Consider the following 20,484-nt stretch of genomic DNA (forward strand, 5'->3'; position numbering starts at 1 on the left):
CTGGTGGCGTTGGAAAAATCCCCACACTTTGTTATTAGGTGCAGGATATTAATGAAGTGCCCCATTCTCTTATCTTTGCTGCGGGCTGGCCTTGGAATAGGACTAGCTGCATTCCTAGTGATGCAGAGCAAGATCATGGCGTGTGTGATCCTGAAGCCACAAACTGAACCTGTGATTAGCCCTGTGGAGCAGTGCTGAAACACCAACCATTTCTTTATAAACACCGAGATTTTTAGTTTTTACACCAACTTAGCCTCAGCTCTACCTTATACACTCAGTAAAACTCACTGCCATTTGAATGGATGCTTGAGTGCAAATATCCAAGTGTTTGCATATGGTAAACAAATCATACTTTTATCCTTACAGTTAATGTTCTGGAGTCCAATCTAATAGGAAATACAGTCTTTTCTAAAAAATATCAATCCTAAAAATTAAGTTCATGGAAACACATGCATATATACACACAAACACTCCCATATGTATGAAATATAGAACAAATAAACCTTAACTATTTCATTCACATAAAAAAGTCTTCCTTTATCGAATATGGCCAATGACAATTTTCTCCTTAGATTCTACCTATAAAACAACTTGAGTTTCCACAACAACGAGACACAGGACACTAACAGAGCTCTCCCTCCCCGTGGAGTTAAAAAAGATTTGATTTATACATTGAATATCAAGATAGGTATTTCAGAATCCAAATTGTAATGAAGTTTTCAAAAGCATCTAAACTTCATGAGATCTGAAAATAAGCGCTTATTAAAATAAAAAGCTGTATCACCTCATATTAATTATCTCCATGGACAAGAATGATATCTGAATGCTCAAACTTGATCCAGCCGCACTTAATAAAACACTGAATCTCAAGATCTATGTTGAGTTAAGAAAGTCATTAGATTGCAAAGAGAAAATTTTCTGTTACATTAATTTTATAGTGAATCACAATTTCCCATACCTCTCATCCTACCGAATAAATTTGTTCATTAGCACAAAAATTGTAATTCATCTAATGCTCATCTAGGTTAGTACTCAATTTTTATGTGCAGTTGTGGTGCATTTTTAAAATCGATTTAATGTTTAAAAAAATGAGTTTCAACCATACCTATGACTTCTTCTGTCAAGTGGAATTCATTAAAAGATCAAGGTTAAGCTAGGCATCCTCATATAGTGGGAACAAATAAATATTCAGCTTGGAAGAAATATATTCACATATGACTTTACATAAACATTAACATATATGTACAGGTGCATATGTGTGTAAATATGTATATGCATAGGCATATGTAGTTACTGACTATACAACTGATCATATACAAAGAGGTCATCCATCTATACATGCATCTATTGGTATATCATCAAATGCACTCTATGCAACAGCATTTATGGCAGAAAAAATTAAAATGTCACTGTTAGTCCTAAAACCTCAAGCATTTTTAAAATTTAAGTATTGTGATAGGTGTCTAGTGATTGATATGAAATAAATAAATTTCATCTTCAAGGAGTTTTTCATTTTAAAGGATTTTCAATTTTAATTAAGGTAATTCTAAAATTTTGGTTCAGACATAAGTGAAAGTTATCACTTATCATACCTATAAATATTAGATGTTGGGAAATTTTCAGTTGGAGGCCGTTAACTGGTCTGATGTGGGAGATAGTGAAAGAGGTAAGATTTTTAAAGTGGGTAGTTTCAAGAATGTCTTGAATTACACACAGGAGATAGAGAAATACACATACCATCTATTTCAACAGAAAAAGATACGCCTGTGCAAAGACAGAGCAAGCAGCGAGTTCCACGTAGACTGGCGTGTGTGGAGAACAGTGTGCAAATAAGGTCATGGTCATTCTTAGAACCAGATACTCCAAATTCCGTCTCTCACACCCCAGGCTTCCATTCTTCCAATAACTAACAGTTTTGATAATACTCTTCAAAATGAAGAGGTAATTTTATATTAAAATAAAATGAAGAACAAGAAGAACTTTGAACAAATAATTTGATGGGGGCAGGTGTGGAAGGAAAGGGATACAATTTTTCAATAAGAATTATTTTTCCCTCTATAAATATTCTACTTTTTAATGTATCATAATTAGTACCACTATATAGAGAGAATCGTGTCTTTTAAGAAGATATGCTGTACTCAAAGAAAGTTTGTTAGTAAAATTACACATTTAAAAGTTTCCTGTGATTAATATTGCAATTTCTTCTTCACATCTTGGTGTTTGAAACATAGAGACATGACTTCTGTACAAGTGTATGATGAAAGTATTTGCAATTCACTGAAGTCCACTTTTCAAAGTATAAATACTATTTCTTTAAACACCTTAAATTACCAAATATTTTTCCTAAGTAATGGTTTTTTCCTAAGTAATGGTTTTACCCAAGTCTTTTTTCCAATACACTCTCCTAAATTTTGCTTTCAATTGCATTCCAGGGAATTGCCTTTGCACACTGAAAATTTGGTTGCACTTTAAATACAATTAAAGTTTTATATTTATAGATTCAATATTGCATAGCAGAGTACTATAACTCAAATGAGTGGTTTTCAATTTGGTTGTTCATATTTGTAAATATTATTTGTCTTGCAATTCAACCCACATATATTAAATTGGTTTTTAATGGTCTACCTTACAAACAAGTTTAGTGTGCAGGATTACAGAGATTTTTAATAGCTACGCCTGTAGAATCGTTTTTGCTGCTGCATAATTGTAAGACAAAGTTAGGTTTTGTCTTTCTTTCTTTCTTTCTTTCTTTCTTTCTTTCTTTCTTTTTTATTCTTTCTTTCTTTCTGTTTCTGGAACCCAGGATTTCTCTAAGTCTAAAAGAATTAAATATGAATCAGAGTAATTTATCATCACTTGTATTGAAATGACAATAACCAATGCTATTCCTAAAAAATAAAATGATTTGAGTCCAATGTGAAATATGATTATGCATAAAGAGTAATCCTTGGAAAGTTAAGTGATCAGATTGCTTGGCAACACCTAGGTAATCCTACTACAATTTCTTTTACTTTTCTTGGATTCTACCTCTGTCAAGAACAATGCTTGATTATTAATTCATTACTCTGGCCAATAAGGAAGGGCAGTAACAGCCTTCTCCCAAAGCTTTAATAACCCCAGAAGTATAAACACTATAACCTTAAACAAAATTGAAATTGATGTTTAGCTTTCTTGAACATTCATTTAGTTTTATAAATTATAATAACAAAATTCTAGTATTCATTTTGGTCCTTTAGATTGAAGATAGTTACATTGACTACAATATACAATTAAAAAACACATATTTCAAACTTCAAAACTGTCTGATCTTTCACAACATATAGACCTAATTCATATCTTTTTTTAAAAGATTTTTTAAATTTATTTTTAGAGAGAGGCAAAGAGAAGACGAAAGAGAGGGAGAGAAACAGCAATGTGTGGTTGCCTCTCATGCACCCCCTACAGGGGACCTGACCAGTAACCCAGACGTGTGCCCTGCTGGGAACCAGACTGGCGACCCTTTGGTTTGCAGGCCTGCACTTAATCCACTGAGCTACCCCAGGCAGGGCCCTAATTCAGATCTTAATTCTGGTAATATCTGTGGCAATTTGGAAGAGACATCAATGATTTCAGATGGAAAAAATTGAAACAATAATATTGTCTGTGAAAATTAAAATATATATGCAATCAATACAATAGTTACCTGAAAGTACTATTATTTAACCTGAAAGTTAAGAAGTAAATGCTTCTTAACTCTGGGCATTATAATTATTTTGGTGAATTATTCATTTGATTTTCTTTTATGTAAAATATACTACATGGTTAAGAATGACTAAGAACAAAATAAGTAACATTAAGTGGAACCCACAATGAAAGATATCATTCAGTTAATATAATCTTTCTAATTGTAGACCTCACTAGTTTTTTAACTTTACTTCTATTATTGACACTATTCCCCACGATATCCCCACTTCCCCCCACCTCCACTCAGCCACTGCCCTGCCTTTGCCTCTGGCCATCAGCACACTGTTATCTGTGTCCACTGGTTACAGGGACATATTCTTTGTCTAATCCCTTCACCTTCTTTCATCTGGTCACCTCACCTTATGCCTGAGGCAATCAGTTTAAGTTCTGTATTCTTCCTCACAACTGAATATAATATGTCAAGGTAATTATGATCTTGGTTTGGGGATCAGGCAAAATTGAACTGTATTCTTTGACCAAACACTTAATAACTAATTGTCCATGGCTAAAATTCTTAAGCCACAATAATCAAATCTAAATTCTCTTTTGTAAAAATATAAACAACCCCAACACAGACCAAGCTCACTTATGCAATCCAGACATTTGTAATTTAAAAGAAAACAGACTCAATGTATGTAATCCGTATTCAGTGTGAAGTCCAAGAGCCTTCCTAGGTTTTCCATATATTTCTAAGGTGTGAAGTAACTCATGTTTTGTGTTCCAGGAAAATTTCCTCTCTTGCCACCAAAACATTATCACTTAGAAAGCATGGGCTTTTCTGGTCTGTTTGCTGTGGTATTCCAGTGTTTCAAACAATGAAATTCAATAACAGTATTTTTGTTGAGTGATTTAATTAACAGGCTGACTGCCTCATATGTCTACATTATTTAAACTCTTTGCTGTTCAAAATAAAAATAATCATTAATGGGATTCTCACCAGTGAACGGTATAACTGGGAAAGTGTTAAAAAAATTACAATGTCTTCCCCTGTCCTTTTACTACTGAAAAGTCAACAACAGATAGATTTATTCTGTTACTTTTATGGATTGAACTTCTACTTCTTAGAAGGCAAGGGAATGTGTAACCCGTCTTAGAATTTGTTATTAAAAAGTGCGGGGGGGGGGGATGTTTATAAAATTCTAAGCACAGTGCCTAGTGTGTGGGGACTTCTCAATAAAAAGAGTTTTCATAAAGCAGAGTTCTGTACATTCATCAGTCTCCTTGTCATTTAGACATACAAGAATCTATGTCATATTGGAGTGTATGAAAGCAGCTGTCATCTTGTAGATGAGGGAACGGGGGATTTGAGAGGTTAATTAACTTGTTCACAGGTAGGGACAGGTAGATCCAAGCCTGGAAATCAAAGTTAGCTATTCTGGCAATGACAAATAACTCTAAAAGTTGTCATTTATCAGTTTGTTGTTTATCATATCAGTAAGCAGAAGCATTCGCACAGTGGCAGTAAACCAGAATCAGCAAACCATGGGTTGCTCAACTGTCTCTTGGAGCCATTTTTGCTTTGGGGGGACAGTATGATATAATGTTACTTTTCATTAACATGTCTAAAATATTCACATGGAAGGCTTACTATCTCCCAGCACTATACATGTAGAATGTTTCTCGGTTTTTATCCTACCTGTTTTCTCCCTTTTTTCCTTTTTCCTTTAAAGTCAAAGCTAAATTCAGTTATTGATATTGGAAAAAAACACACACTTGCTGGAGAAGAAGATTGGATATAAGTTAAAGAATAAACTATTTTATCTCCTTTTTATATCTTTTTGGAACAGGCCTGTCTTTAGATAAATAATTATTTGTTGGGGGCTGTCCAGTGCATTGTAGGATGTTTAGCAATATCTCTGGCTTCTAGCCACTGGATGCCACCAGTACTACCTCACTTATGACAGCCAAAAATCATCTCCAAAAAGTGTTGGCAAATGTCACCTGAGGGGAGAATGGTGAACTGATGCTTTAGATTATGAATCAAGACATAATCTTAGAGTGACTTTCAAAATTCGGTGTGAGAGAGAATAATTGGTGAGACTTCTCTTCTGGCCCCGTCTTGCTCCCAACTGAGAGATCGTGTAGTGTAGGTTTCGTACGGGTCCAGGCAGCCACTCTTCTGCTAGTCCCAGGTGACCTGGGTGCACACACAGGACAGGAACACTGCCACAGAGAAGAGGGGACATGCTGCCCTGGGACTCAAAGAGCACAAAAATAGACTCTCAGCTGGAGAGGTATCACAAGAAGTTTGGCTTCATTACCCTGCATTACCAAGGACACCTCAGCTAGGGAGACATTTGCATCACCAAAGTCATTTTTGCATTTGGGCAGACAGTAGAATACAAGGTTACTTTTCAAAAACATGCCTAAAATATTAACATGGAAGGCTTACTATCCCCTAGCCCTATACATGTAGAACATATTGACGTGTACATATGCTAATAAGGGCAGAGGGGAAAAGCAGGAAGCTCATCCACTTTCAGGGAACCCATTTCAGGTTGGGCCCAGTATTAAGAGAGAAAACCTCCATTTGGAAATAAAGGTTGCAATGGGTCAGCCAAGGTTTTCCACTCAGGCAAAACGGCAGTGTCAAGAGCTATAGTAACCTGTGGTAGGCAGAAAAATGGCCCCAAAAGCTGCTGTTGTCTGAATCCCAAGGATATGCTATTTTATATGGTAAAGGGAATTTTGCAGATGTGAATGAAGTTTTTGAGACTGGGGGATTTTGTTGGGTTATTTGGACAGCCCAATGCAATCATTAGCATCCTTGGAAGAGGGAGATTGACTGCAGAAGAGGAGAAGGGATGTGACCATGGAAGCAGATATTAGGGTGACGGGGCCAAGGAAGGGTCTCTCGGAGCTGGAAAAGGCAAGGAAGGGATTCTTCCCTGGAGCCTCCAGAAGAGACTAGCTTTGTCGACATCTTAACTTCAGCCTCATAATACTCACTTCAGATTCCTGAGCTCTAGAACTGTAAGGGAATAACTGTACTGCTTTAGGCTGTTAAACTTATGGTAATTTGTTATAAAAGCAGCAGGGAACATACATTATCTCATTGGGTTTCTCTAAATTTGGAATTAAAATATGTAAAACATGTAGGCACCTGTCCCACAGAAACTATCAGTGTGTTACCTCTAATTATCTACAATGTGTTGTATGTCTTCAAATCACTTTGTTCTAAGTTATCTATCATTATTAGCCTATTCCATAATGGTTTCTCAGTAGATATATCAATGACTTGCATGGAGGAAGAGATAAAGTCTACAGGTCATTGTCCTACACGGTCCAAGTGCTTTGGAGCTTTTAAGATTGACAAGACCTTAATCCAATTTCAGTAAAGCCAACTGTTATCTGAATGTTGATAAAGCTTTCCTGTGAGGAAGTAGGATGCCATCATACAAGTTAGAGTTCTAGGAACACATGTGATCAAAGGTCTAAATTTATTGATGAAACCTATAACTTATAATATTAGGTACCTAAATTTGAACTGTAAGATTCAGTTTTACAAGTAGATTCTTCTCTATTTTGCTTAAAAATGTATCTGGCTTGAAGTTATTTTTGATAACCTTTTACTTTTTAAATTTATATTATGTTTTATCTTTCCAAAATAACAATGACTATGTAAACAAATCACACACATTCTAAGCAGATAAAAAGATGAACAACTTTGATGGTGAAAGTCTAGTCCTTTCTAGTTCCCTGAAATAGTTCAGCTCACATCTATATAATATGCTCAATTTAAAAAACTTTTTCATACCAGATTTTCACCATACCTATGAAGCAGGTAAAGGATGAACTCACTATTAGTCCCGTTTTACAGATAAGAAAATTGAGGCAAAGGGATTTAATGATTTGCCTCCTGCCAACTCCTTGCTCAGTAGCAGAGAAATGCTTATACATCAGGCCTTCTGACTCCTAATTCAGCATTTTTAATACCTCTGGTGCAATCGATTAGATTTGTCAGAGCAAGAGGATGAGTCACCTTGAGATAACTTATATGGGTTAGTGCAAGGAAACAGATCTGTAGTGTAGGAGAGGATGCTTGGCTTTAGCAGCCCGGTCACCACGGTCCCCAGCCTCCATCTATAGCACGGGAGGAGACTTCACAGATCACAGACTCCTCAGCAGTGCCAAGATCAAAGCCTATGCCAGCTGACCTCACCTGTGTTCTTCACATGGGGCATTTCTGCTTTTTCTGGTGCTTTTCATTCTGAGTTCTGTGTTTTCTCAGCAGCAACCTGAGAGAGCACTGGTATGCTGTTGCTTAGCCCATAGCTGGTCATCTCTGGCTTATGTCTCCCCAGGACAATCATTTGTGGGTCTGGCCATGAATGACCTCTTTTATCAACGAATGACCTAGTTCTGTTTAGAACTTTAATGAGGGCCAGCACCCGAGGGTAAAACCATCTGGGTGCACAGTGCCTGCGTAGAGTGGGCACTAAGGATGAAAGCAAACTCGTTTCACTCTGTGCGGGTCTTCACTGCACAGCGCTGTGCCCTTGATTCATGGTCCATAAACACTTTCATTCTTAGGCTACAGAGAAGGTGAAAGATTTCACTCTGCTCTGGAACATGCATTATTTGTGCTCAGTACATGATTAAGCTGTGTATATTTTAAAGGTTTTATAAAAGATACATATACTTTAAAATAAGATGAAAATACTCTTACTATTCTGTAAGCAACTCAGATTTAATGCATAACCTTCCTGACTTTTTAATAATTATGTCTTGTCTACTGCTGGTAATTATCAGATAAAGTGAATACTTTACTTAACCTTGTTAACATAATCATGGAAACCAAGTGACCCCTATGTCAACCAATCCATTTGTTAGTTCACGTCTTTGCATTTTTTAAAGCAAACATCAAATGGAAATTTGATTTGATGTTCCTTTTTTGGATCTTACTGGTTTAAACATAACATTGTACATCAGAGGATTTTGGGTTTTTCAAGGGAAATATTAAATATTCATAGAGAGAGTTCTCTTCATTTATGAAGGATTACTCAATATGCTGTCACGATATTTTTACAGAAAGAAAGACATAGCTTTGACTAATCAAACACAGTCACCCACACTGAGCTGGAGCAATTCAGATTTTGCTCCCCCTAACTGATCAATTTTCATCCTTTCTCTGGCCTTCCATGTTACTCTTCTGAAAATAAGTGCTAGCAGCCTAGGTGCTGGATGCTAATGCCTGCTCTGGGAAATTCTGCTAAGAGTTATTTTTTTCCTCTTGGATGTATTTAATTGCTTTTATTGCTTTCCTATTCCATATTAAAGAAAAAAGTCACTTTTTGGTTTTATCTGTTTCTCAAGGGACACACTTTCAATATCATTTGTAGAATTCAGAATGAAATCTTTAGCTGTGGAGACAACCACAGACTAGCCCACATAAACATATTGCCCTTTTCCTCATTCTTACATTTTATTTAACATTTAATTCATTTAAAATTTTACCTAGTAGAGAAAAGAGAAAATATACTTGAATTTTTGTTCGTTTTAGGCGATCCTTAGGATGTTTCTCACGTTTTCTGAGGTTTTGAATTTTCCACTCTAAAATTAAGTATGTTTAACCTGATGCATACTTAGATTTTATAAAATCATCCATGATCAAAGGATACTTTGGTACTGAGTTTTAGTGATGTGTGCTCACATTGTGAGCCTTCTTTTCTTGCATCCATGCATCGGAGGCACTACGACACAGTAATACACTCTGAGCAAGATGACTGCTTTCATTTCCTCCAGTGATGAGGTACTAGTTGCATGACTGTCAGTAAATTGATTGAGATTTCAGGGATCATAGTTGTATCACAGAGGTGATATCTACACTTTAAATGAGCAAATATTACATTTTAAACAGAAACACAAATATAATCCCAATTAAGTGAATATTGGTTTTAGTAAGGTTGACATTAGGGAAGTTTGCTTAAGTGAGAACTGCAGATCTATGAAGTTCGGTTGCAATGTAACAAGTTTTGAATTTCCTGTTAGACTTCTCAATGGTTTAGAGTCCAGATTCAGGGGAAATATTTTGAATTATAAAGATTATATATTATAAAGAATAAATTGTCCTTCATTTCAATACAGGTCTATGATATTAACATCTGGCACCTTCTTATATTAGATATATCTTTATATTTAGGCATGTTTAAATGGAACCAAATGTATTTACTTGTTTAAACTGTTCCAGTATCATTTTTTTCAAATAAAAGTGGTTTCTAAAGATTTGATAATTTTTGACACCTCAAACATCAATCAACAAATCTTTTAGATCTATGGTATTCAACACAGTTGCCAAAAAATATTAGTTTCTTGAAGTATTTTTAGTTTCTTCTCTTTTACTGTTCTTGGAGGGCAACTTTCCCCATGCATGCCTGAATAAACTGCAAGCTGTATATATTAGACAGTCTTCTGTATTAGAGATAAATTTAAAGAGGGGAGTATATTTCTAAAATTTTACTTTAATATTAATATCATGCATTTCTATAAGACAGAAAAGTTAAACAGCTTTCATCCTTCCTAAAGATGAATCTATCTATCTATCTATCTATCTATATATATATATATATATCTCCAAGTTGTGCTAAAAAAACCTCTTAAAATCATAGATTTTTTTGAATTGTAAGAAATTTTGCTAATAAATAGATCTGACTCCTATTTCTATAGTTGGAAATGCTACAGCTTAGAGAACTAGAGATTTTCTAAGATTCCAGCTGCTCTAGACTCAGTCTGAGACCTGAATGAATCATCATTTCTCACTTTTTAACAGTTTTGACCCCCAATATTTTTACATATTCTCCCAACTTAAATAATTCATTTCCTCTAGAGAGTAATGCTTAGTTTCTGCTGTTCAAGGACAATACAAGTTATCTATTGTGCAATGGATTTAAGAAAACACCATTCTCATCAAAATTACTTAATGAATGCAGCCTTCCAAGTCCCTTCAACACTAGCAGCCCAAACTGACACGAGCCAGATATACTGTTACTCAGAAAGAAGGAGGAAAAGCCTCTAAAATTTAAAGTGCTGCTCTTGTAGGTTTTAAAAATGCTGTCTCTGCTGCCAAGAACTTTTAGATTTCAGATGATTTACTTTCGAGAATGACTGAGGATCGATAAGGGGGCCGAAGGAGTGGGAATGAGTAAAATAGAACCAAAAAAAAAACTAAAAAAAAATATAGAAAACCCAAAAGATCTGTAATATGGAAAAAAAAATGGCTGATAAAAGGAAAGAGGCTTTAAATACCAAAGGCGAGAGACCTGTTCTTTTGGATGTAAAACAATAGACGATGACAAATTAAGGGACCAGCTCATCTTTTCTTCACAGTGAAACACAAATCATGACATTTTTAGGCAGATTAGGAAATGAGCCCGTCCTCACATGCTAATCTAAGCACATTAGCAGTGCTGATAGTGGAACTGGGCAACAAAAGGACATCTGTATCCAGTTGAAAGGTAGGCAGCTCTCTGTGCTCTAGCATTGGGTCTTTTTCTAGCCATGCTCCCAGCAACTTTCTCGGAAGGACCATTTCAGAATTAGCTATGTTTTTTAAAGAAAACCCAAAGGTAAGCTCATCTGCATCTTTCATAATGTATAGGGTGGAGCAAAAAAGTAGGTTTACAATGGTTTGTAAGGAAAACTATAAAATAATTAATAAATAATAACACAAGAACAAACTGGTGTTCTACACATGACAACTGTAAACCAGTTTTCCTCACCCTGTGCTGGTGTGTATCACACCAGGTCTCATGACATTGACCAAAGCTTAGCCATATTTCCACCGAAGAGGCTGAAAAACAGTTTGTGTGCCCAGAATGAAAAAAAAAGTGAGTTTGGTGGTTAACCTAACAATCTTTGTCACATCACAATTGTATAAACAGTCTAGATATTATGTGATATCAAATGAAGTTCCTGTAACTACTCAATTTTAAATGACATATGGTAGTTCTATAATGTGTCTTGTTTCAAATTTATGAAATGTTAATATCTAAAAATGAAGAAATTTTATCAGTATTTCTTTTAAATGTAGGAGATCTGTCCATAAGCTATCCAGCCATGTGCTATGAGAAATGGACATTTATTGAAAAAGATCCAAGATACAAGAAACCTTGTACATGAGACAATGTTGCCTCAGTCCCCTTCAGAGTAGGCACCTTGGGACCTCACATGGTTCTCCTAGTGTCTCTTGCACTGTCCAAAACACTCTGCAAAATCCTTTGCTGGAATTGCCATCAGCTGCCCCATTGTAGTTTCCTGAATCTCATTGAAGTTCTGAAATCTTTCCTTTTTAATGGCAATTTTAATTTTGGGAACAGCGTGAAGTTGCAGGGCACCAAATCTGGCCTGTATGGGGACTGAGTCACCTGGGTGATTTGATGTTTTGCCAATCAACTCTGCATGACATATGATGAATGAGCAAGTGTATTGTCCTGATGAAGCTGCCAGTCACCAGTTACCCATAGCTGTGGCTTTCTGAATCAACTGAATAGTTTTCTCAGAAGAACATTCAAGCTTAATGCAGAATTTGATCCAGATTCCTTGCTCTACTCACTTAATCATTTTGAATATGACAGCCACACAGTACACATGCTCACTCAACAATGTTTATCACCCCACTGCCTAGTACAAAGAAGTCGTCATTGTTCACACATGTGCATTTCACCCCACTCTCTTTGTTCTCCCAGGTTACTTCCATGTCATGCAAACTATTCTCATTATTAACATGGTTTGCCTTTTTCCAGACAGACTTCATATAGTTAACATTAAATCAAATTATTACATTGTCGATAGAACTTTGAGTACACACACAACGCTATGATAAAGTCAATTTTATATTAAACACCACCTCTTAATGCTGTGACACATACTTTAAGGGAAATCATTGGGTTGAATGAGAAAACTAAACTGCAAATCTTATTCCATTTGTTCTCATAGGCACTTCATTACCAAACTCATTCATTTTTCAACAAAGAAAATAAATGCTCGGTATCCAGTTGTTACAGGTCTGATGAATTGACTTATTTTCCTGAGCATTCATCAATGCTCATGTGATATCAAGTTTCAAGTGGCTAACACTAGTAACAAATGAAAGAGAGAGTAGTATTGTTGAAAGGAGCAGAGACGCTAGTGCCCATGAACCCATTAAATAAAAATGAGTATTAATGAGAGAGCAAATTGAGATTCCCTGGAAATTACATCTCCATGATTTTGTATTAAGACAAGAAGAGTTCATGTCAATTACAGCTACTTTGGAAAAGAAGTGGAGATCTGTTTATGCAGCTACCTCAGACCAATGTGGTTGAATTTCTACCTTGAGAAAGAGCACTGTGGTTTCCCTTAAAGTTCCAGTTAACTAAATATTTTATCTTTTAATATAAGAAAGTTACTGAAATTGTCCTAAAATCTCATTGTAGATTGGAGGCAAAATCAGATTGAAAACACACACTTCTGACATTTTCATTATAAAGTTTTGCCGAATGAAGTTTTCATCTGTAAAAATAAGCCAGCACAAAAGTACTAAATCTAAATTAGGGTATTATGTTTTTAACAAGTTTCTTATACTTACAAGGAGATATTGAAATAATCAAAGCCTCTCACACACATGTATAATACATTATGTGTATACTTAATATTTTTCTCTTTCATGATTTACTTGTAATCCTTCAGTTTTTGATTGGAATATATAAACATAATAATTATGCAGTGGTAATCTCAAGGTATAGTCTTTTCTGACATTTCTAGAACTTAAGCTTTGTTCTTGAAAGAAATGCATTTTATCGTTTTCTATGGGCATCACAGTGCCACGCGAGCTTTAGCTGTTCTTTCAAGGGGAAGAAACACTTTTGTCACACTTGATCTGGTGTTTCCATTTCCTATTTTACTCTCCGCTGATGCAAATTACATATATACCTCTGGTTAGTTTTTGGAAACGTTTCTTATAATTATATTTCTTCTCAGTGATCCACGGATCACCGACAACTCTCTCTTGCCTAAAACAATATGTTTAAAGTCTTCATAATTCAATGTCATTAATCAATATATTTAATAGATGTCAGATTAATCTCTTCATTGATCCACAACCATAACATATCTAATCCTGTAGTCATGGTTTTAGGTATGGCATGCCTAGAACAGAAATGCCCCAATTACTTTTCCCTAACATTTCAATGCCATTCCCCCAGACGCAGTTGAATTCACAGTGACTCCCAAGGCTTCTGCTGGCCACAACCTGCTGCTCATTCTCTTTGCTTCTGCTGTGTTCAGTTGTTCTCTGATGAGCTTTATGCTGCAGTCCTGCTCTCAGGTACTTCATTATAATAGCACACTGTTAAATTGCCAGAGAGTTTTCATATTAAAAACTAGGGCATGGAAAATATTATGGTTATTTAAAAATCGTGCAAGTTGTTGGAGATCATTTAAATTGATAAGACTTCCTATGGTGCAAATTTAACAGTTTCTATCCTCAGTTGAATAATATCCATGAACCAATGAATTTCTGAAAATTCATCCTATTTTTCCTGTATAGTACTAAACAGTTGTAACTCAAAATACTTGAATTAATCTCATTAAATATAATTCCTCATATAAAAATGTTTGATTTTTTCAATATGGGACAAGTTTGTAAAAGTTAATAAAAAGAAGACCAACAATGTGGTTTTTTAAATTGGCAAGCATATGGACAGACTTTTCACAGAAAAGCAACTAAAACGACTCAGATTTCTTTTTTTAGTAGCTTAATCTCAACCTTAATGAGATTATTGAAAAACAAAATGGAAGTAAAAGAACATTTTTTAGTTATTAGAATAACAAATATCATAATGTTTATTAAATATCTGAAGGTGGGAAAACATGCATTAAAAAACATACATTATTGGTGTGAGTATATATGGTCATTTGCAATGCTAAAAATAGACATACCCTTGGACTCTTATACAAAAAGACACACCAATAAGGATAATGCAGAGAATAGTTTGTGTGCCCTATTCATACCCTCTCTACATGTTTATAAGAAGAAGGCAACTTAGCCCTGGCTAGCATAGCTCAGTGGATTGAGCGCGGGCTGCGAACCAAAGTGTCGCAGGTTCAATTCCTAGTCAGGGTACATTCCTGGGTTGCAGACCATGACCCCCAGCAACTGCACATTGATGTTTCTCTCTCTCTCTCTCTCCCTCCCTTCCCTCTCTGAAAATAAATAAATAAAAATCTTTAAAAAAAAAGAAGGCAACTTCATATGAGCATCTTCATTTTTTTCTGAGGGATTTTTTAAGTGATAAGAGTACGCTTGGTTCATGTACAGATATAGCAAAAGTGCTAAAGAACTAATGCCCTGAAAACAGCCCACAATCAATAATGGACTATATGGGGAGTGCTTAGATAAATCTTATAGTTTCTTCGCCTGTGAATTGGAAGAACTAAGGTATGTCATACCCTGTGGGCCAGAGTTCTCCAGCAAGGCTGAGACTAGTAGGCCACGTTGACAAGTTTCTTACACCTACACCATTTGGGACTCTCTTCTTTACCTCTGTCTCAATCCCTGTCCCAAGTTTCTGGAATCATTACCAAATAAATAATTTGCATCCAAGATTCCGGATGTAAATTTTATTATATTCTGTTTCTGGTAGAGCCTAATCTGAGATAGATATTGTTAACAATATACAGGGGCCAGCACCAAGAATGCCCCTTTTTTCATTATAAAATCTTTTACTACAAAATCGTGAGCATGTAATTCTGTAACATAATATCATGCTCAGGCATACTATATAATATTTTAGGTAAAGTGTTCAAATTAAAACTATAAATTATTACCCTACCAACCACACTCAAACAGGTGATACTTCTGCCAGACCCTGTATGTGTGTGTGTGTGTTCATAAATAATATATATTCTATATATATTCTTATAAAGAATATAACAATTATGTGAGCAAAAGAAAGATTACAATTTGGGGTTCAGATTTAAGTAACAACCTAAATTGTACTTTGAAGGGAACAAAGAAAGGCAAAGTCCATGAAGGGCCAAACCATAAGAGCAGTTCTCATTAGGTCCTCCATGTAAACAAGGGATGTTGGCTAGACCATTTTGGATTGGGTATCCCATTATGTAAATGAAGGATGCTGGTTTTTGAGATGGATTGGTCCCTTTCAACTTGAAGAATGCAGATGGTCTGGTCACATTGCTGGGGAAGACGTAAAGTCTTTATGGGTCCACATAGCAATCATTGATCCAGCAGATCTGTTGTTCAGCCTTGAGCTGAGTTTGGCAATAGGTCAGCAACTTACCAGTAGTTCCAAGAACAGAGACGTGAGATGTGCACAAGCTCTACTTCCTCCATGGCCCCCCAATGCCATTTTAAGTGACTCTTTTAGCAATACTTTTTCTATTTTATTTACTCCATGATCAATATCTATTGCAACCTCACCTGTAAAAAGAAAGGATTTGGGGGAAATGTTTGTATACTTATGTAAAGATTGGCTGAACACATTAAATTGCATCCTATTGAAGAAGCTGTGTGTTTCCTTTAAAAGTGAATGTGATAGCTCTCTATACACAGATAACACATCATCTCCAAGCTAGGATGCTAGGTTACAAAATATAAAAATGAGGAAGTCCTTAGGTTAGTGCTTATATAATCATATTATATCTCAGGTAAAATAAAGAGGAATAGGTAACAAAAGTTATCTCTGCTAATAAAACCTGGAGGCTGCAGGATATAAGGGAAGAGAATCAGCATTATGCTATAGAGCCTATTGTGCTTTTGATTTCTATTCTATGCACATTTGTACTTGTTCAAACACCGAATAGAATAGATAACTTCCTATCTATGCAATTGTAGGTTGACTCTCACTTGTTACTACTGACTTGAGAAAATTGACCTCGATAACAGATTCAATATACATTCCAAGCCTATTGTGCTAAATGCTATTATTCCTTAGTAAAGCTCAATCTGAAGTTTTAACTGTAAAAGATATTTTATAAAGTGTTCTGCGTGACTAGCCATGAAAACAAAAACAAGTAAGAAAAGACAATAGCTCCCCAAAATCCTGACTTTTTAACATGCTAATCTCACATTATGAACATATATGAAAACCTTGAAAGATTTTTCAGGCCCTGGCTGGTGTAGCTCAGTGGATTGAGTGCAGGCTGTAAATCAGGCATCGCAGGTTCAATTCCCAGTCAGGGCACATGCCTAGGTTGCAGGCCATGGCCCCCAGCAACCACACACTGATGTTTCTCCCCCTCTCTCTCTCTCTCTCTCTCTCTCTCTCTCTCTCTCTCTTCCCCCCTTCCCCCTCTAAAAATAAAAATAAATAAAATCTTAAAAAAAAGATTTTCAGGTGTGTTCAAAGAACATGATGGAACTGAACAAGAATATGCCCTGGCCGGTGTGGCTCAGTGGATTGTGTGCCACCTGTGAACCAAAAGGTGGCTGATTCAGGTCCCCAGGGAGGGCGCATGAGCAGCAACCACACATTGATATTTCTCTCCTTCTCTTTCTCTCCCCTTTCCCCTCTGCCTAAAAATAAATAAAACCTTTTTACAAAAGAACAAAATATGATTAAAATTCATTGAGAGGCTAGAAAGGCCAGATTATTTGTATGCAATAGGTAAAAAAAAAATCTTGTATTTAAAAGGATTCTGAAATCTGTCTATAAATTCAGATTGTAATTTTCGTATATTTTTATTTTTATATAATTATTATGTTTATGTATTCCAGTCAGAAAATAAAATTATGAGCAGAGTGTTATTGTATAAAAATTATACCTTGCTTGAGAAAAGCAAGTATATTATTTATCATTTCCAATTTAAAACTCTACATTAAATCCTCCCCTGTAAAGTTAAATGTTCTCCTTCCTCCCACACCTCTTTTTTGAGGTAAATTTCAGTTTTTCTTACTTTGTTCAATAATTAAAGATTTTTCCAAAAGACAAATGAATCTTTATCTTGAGCCAGCCTGGCAGTCTTCAAGCATATCAAACAGGGGAAAAAAACATGTTCCCACTCACAAAGAGGTGTAAAATGTATTTGAAATGAAGTTTAATTGCAGTCAGCATTTATTAGACCACTGCTGTTAACATCTCTGTCACTTTACAAAGGTGACAAGAGTATACGGTGTGGAGAGCTGACATATGGTAACAAATTTTATGATATAGGATTTCTCTACATGCTTTTCTTAAGTATAAATGAAAAAGTGATACTACTGAGTGGGGGGATATGGAGAATAACTGTTATTTTAAAAGTAACAGTTACAAGTTAAACCAGAGACAAAAGCATTCAGATTCTTTTTAGATCTAATCATATATCGACAACAGTAACTTTTGACATGTGTTTTTAAAACAAGATGTTTAGTCCTAATTTTTATCAAATATGCTTTCCTGATATTTTTCTAAATATGTGCAGTTAAAATGAGGTCTACTTCATTTAACTTGGTAAAGAAGATACACAATACTCTTTTCATTCTGTTGAATTAGAGCGAGGGACACAGATGGTAGCATCATCAATTAGGCATTCAGAGAACAACTTTTGAAGAGCTGGAGAGCAGAACCACTTAAATGAGAACCATCAGTTCCATGTCTGACCATTTTGACTGAAGATACAGCATCGTGCCATTTCAACCTGTGCTTGTTCAAAAGAAAGATCTGTTTCTGAGAGGTCTGTTCTAATTTTGTGCATTAAAGGCTGCACCTCTAGAATGCAAAAGGAGATGTTGTAACTTCTCTTTAAGATAAAAATCACTTATAGCTAGCAAGGAAGACACAGGTCAAAATACAATTGTCACGGATGTCTTCTAATATAATAAAGAAAACTAACACAGGTTATCATAAAAACACCACTGTGATCTTGACAGGAAAAATAATAGATAATAAATTTTCACAGTAACCCCTTTGCCAAAATCATACAAGATAGCAACAAGTAAAACTAAAACAGAAACTAAAATGTGTTGGATTGAGTTAAAACTTGCCTGGTGAAGAAATAATCATAGCATATGATATGTGTGTATTTTCACAGTCAATTCCTCAACATGTAAGGGGAAATATTTGGTGGTGAGTGTCACAAACACACAACCCATATGGTCACTGAGGATTGATTGAATCATGCTTGGCCTTTAGTTGTATTTGCAATCCAGAACATTTACTGGGTGCCACTTTGTTAGGTGCCACACACTAAACATCATTAAAAATGATTTTAAAAATAAATATAATAGCTAATTCTTCAAGTATAACATCCATGACCCAGAATGCCTGACACATGGAAGACCACCATGTTGGATTAGTCCAGAGGTAGAAAATTCAGGACTGATTCTTTTGAAAAATGTACTATTTACTATTAGAGCTCTCAATTTTTCTCCTTTCTTTGGAACAATGTAGGTGTTACCTTAGTGGTGTTTTAAGATTTGCAAATCTTAAGACCCTTGAATATAACTTTGTCATTTAATTCTAGGGAAGGCTACTGACTCATTCACACCCAGTTGACAAAGGTGATACCAGCTGACATCTATTATGGACAAAGTAGTCCCCTTGGAAAATTTGCCGTGAAACATTAAGAAATCACAAAGTTTATGATCTAGAATTCTGGTGCATTCAGTTTTAGGACTAATTTACCTCAATCTGAAATATAAGACACTATTATCCTTAGACTGGTTTCATCACTAAGGACACAGACAGGCAGCATGGTGCAGCTTTAGTTTCAGTGTGAGAACTGCTGAATACATAGATGATGAAAAGGAGCATCGGCACCTTTCAATTAAGGTGAGAGGACTGTTGCAGGTTCAAGACTTCTAGAAAATATTTATGTATCTTGGATAGCAGTAAAACTACCCACAATAACATCAAGGAGGGTTATCAGTGCTGAAGTTATTTTGTTTTGCTTTTGCCTTTTTTGCCAAAGTCTTGCAGAGTCTCTTAGCTGAGATCCCTTGAGTTATCGCCCCGAAGAGAGCTGCATCTGTGAATACTGACAGGACCGTCCTTCAACACAGGCAGTCTTCATTTACAAATGTGCTCCACTTGTCCGTGTGAATGGAAAAATAATTAAGACACGCATTTTTGTATGCCTAAGTAATTAACATGGGATTCCACGTAAGAGTAATGTTCTGAAGTTCGAAACGATCTGACTTTCCCTGTGTTTCTGAACCAAGTTTCGATTTGATGAGTTCTGAAATTAATTGCTTAAATTGTCCCTTAACTACATAATATAATTGATTAAAAGATTACTCTTCTAGAGTTTATAATGTGAAACGGCTTATTAGAAAATGATCACCTTGCTAACGCCTAGCGGGGGACTTGAAGCTTGCAGAGAAGCTTGCAGAAGAGAAGATTGATTGTAACAGCGTTGATCATAATACCGATTGGAAAGCAGTGGTAGTCTTTGTTGTTTTCATACATTTCCAGGACACTTACATTCAGGAAATGTAGGGAATGTTTGCCTAGAAATTCTTGAGAGGTCACTGATTCTATACTTCCATGTCTGTTTGTTTTTATTAACAGCTAAAATAAGAATGTATGAACATGTTTTAATAGTTCTTTTCTTTCATGGCAGCTACTAAGCAATCTTGTGTGAACTGGTGTCAACACTTATCTTTAGAATCTTTTTGTCTGTGGTTCTTGCTTTCAGAAGAATTGGCATTAATTATAATAACAGCAGAAGTAATTTCAAATGTCAGTTCAAAATTTTATAACTTGAAACAGCTCATCCTTCAATAATTAGGTCAATAAAACTAACTTAATTTAATTTAAACAGTGATGTTGTTTTTAAGGCCTTGTG

Source organism: Phyllostomus discolor, chromosome 2 (genome assembly GCF_004126475.2).
Source record: "Phyllostomus discolor isolate MPI-MPIP mPhyDis1 chromosome 2, mPhyDis1.pri.v3, whole genome shotgun sequence".
Classification (NCBI taxonomy): Eukaryota; Metazoa; Chordata; class Mammalia; order Chiroptera; family Phyllostomidae; genus Phyllostomus; species Phyllostomus discolor.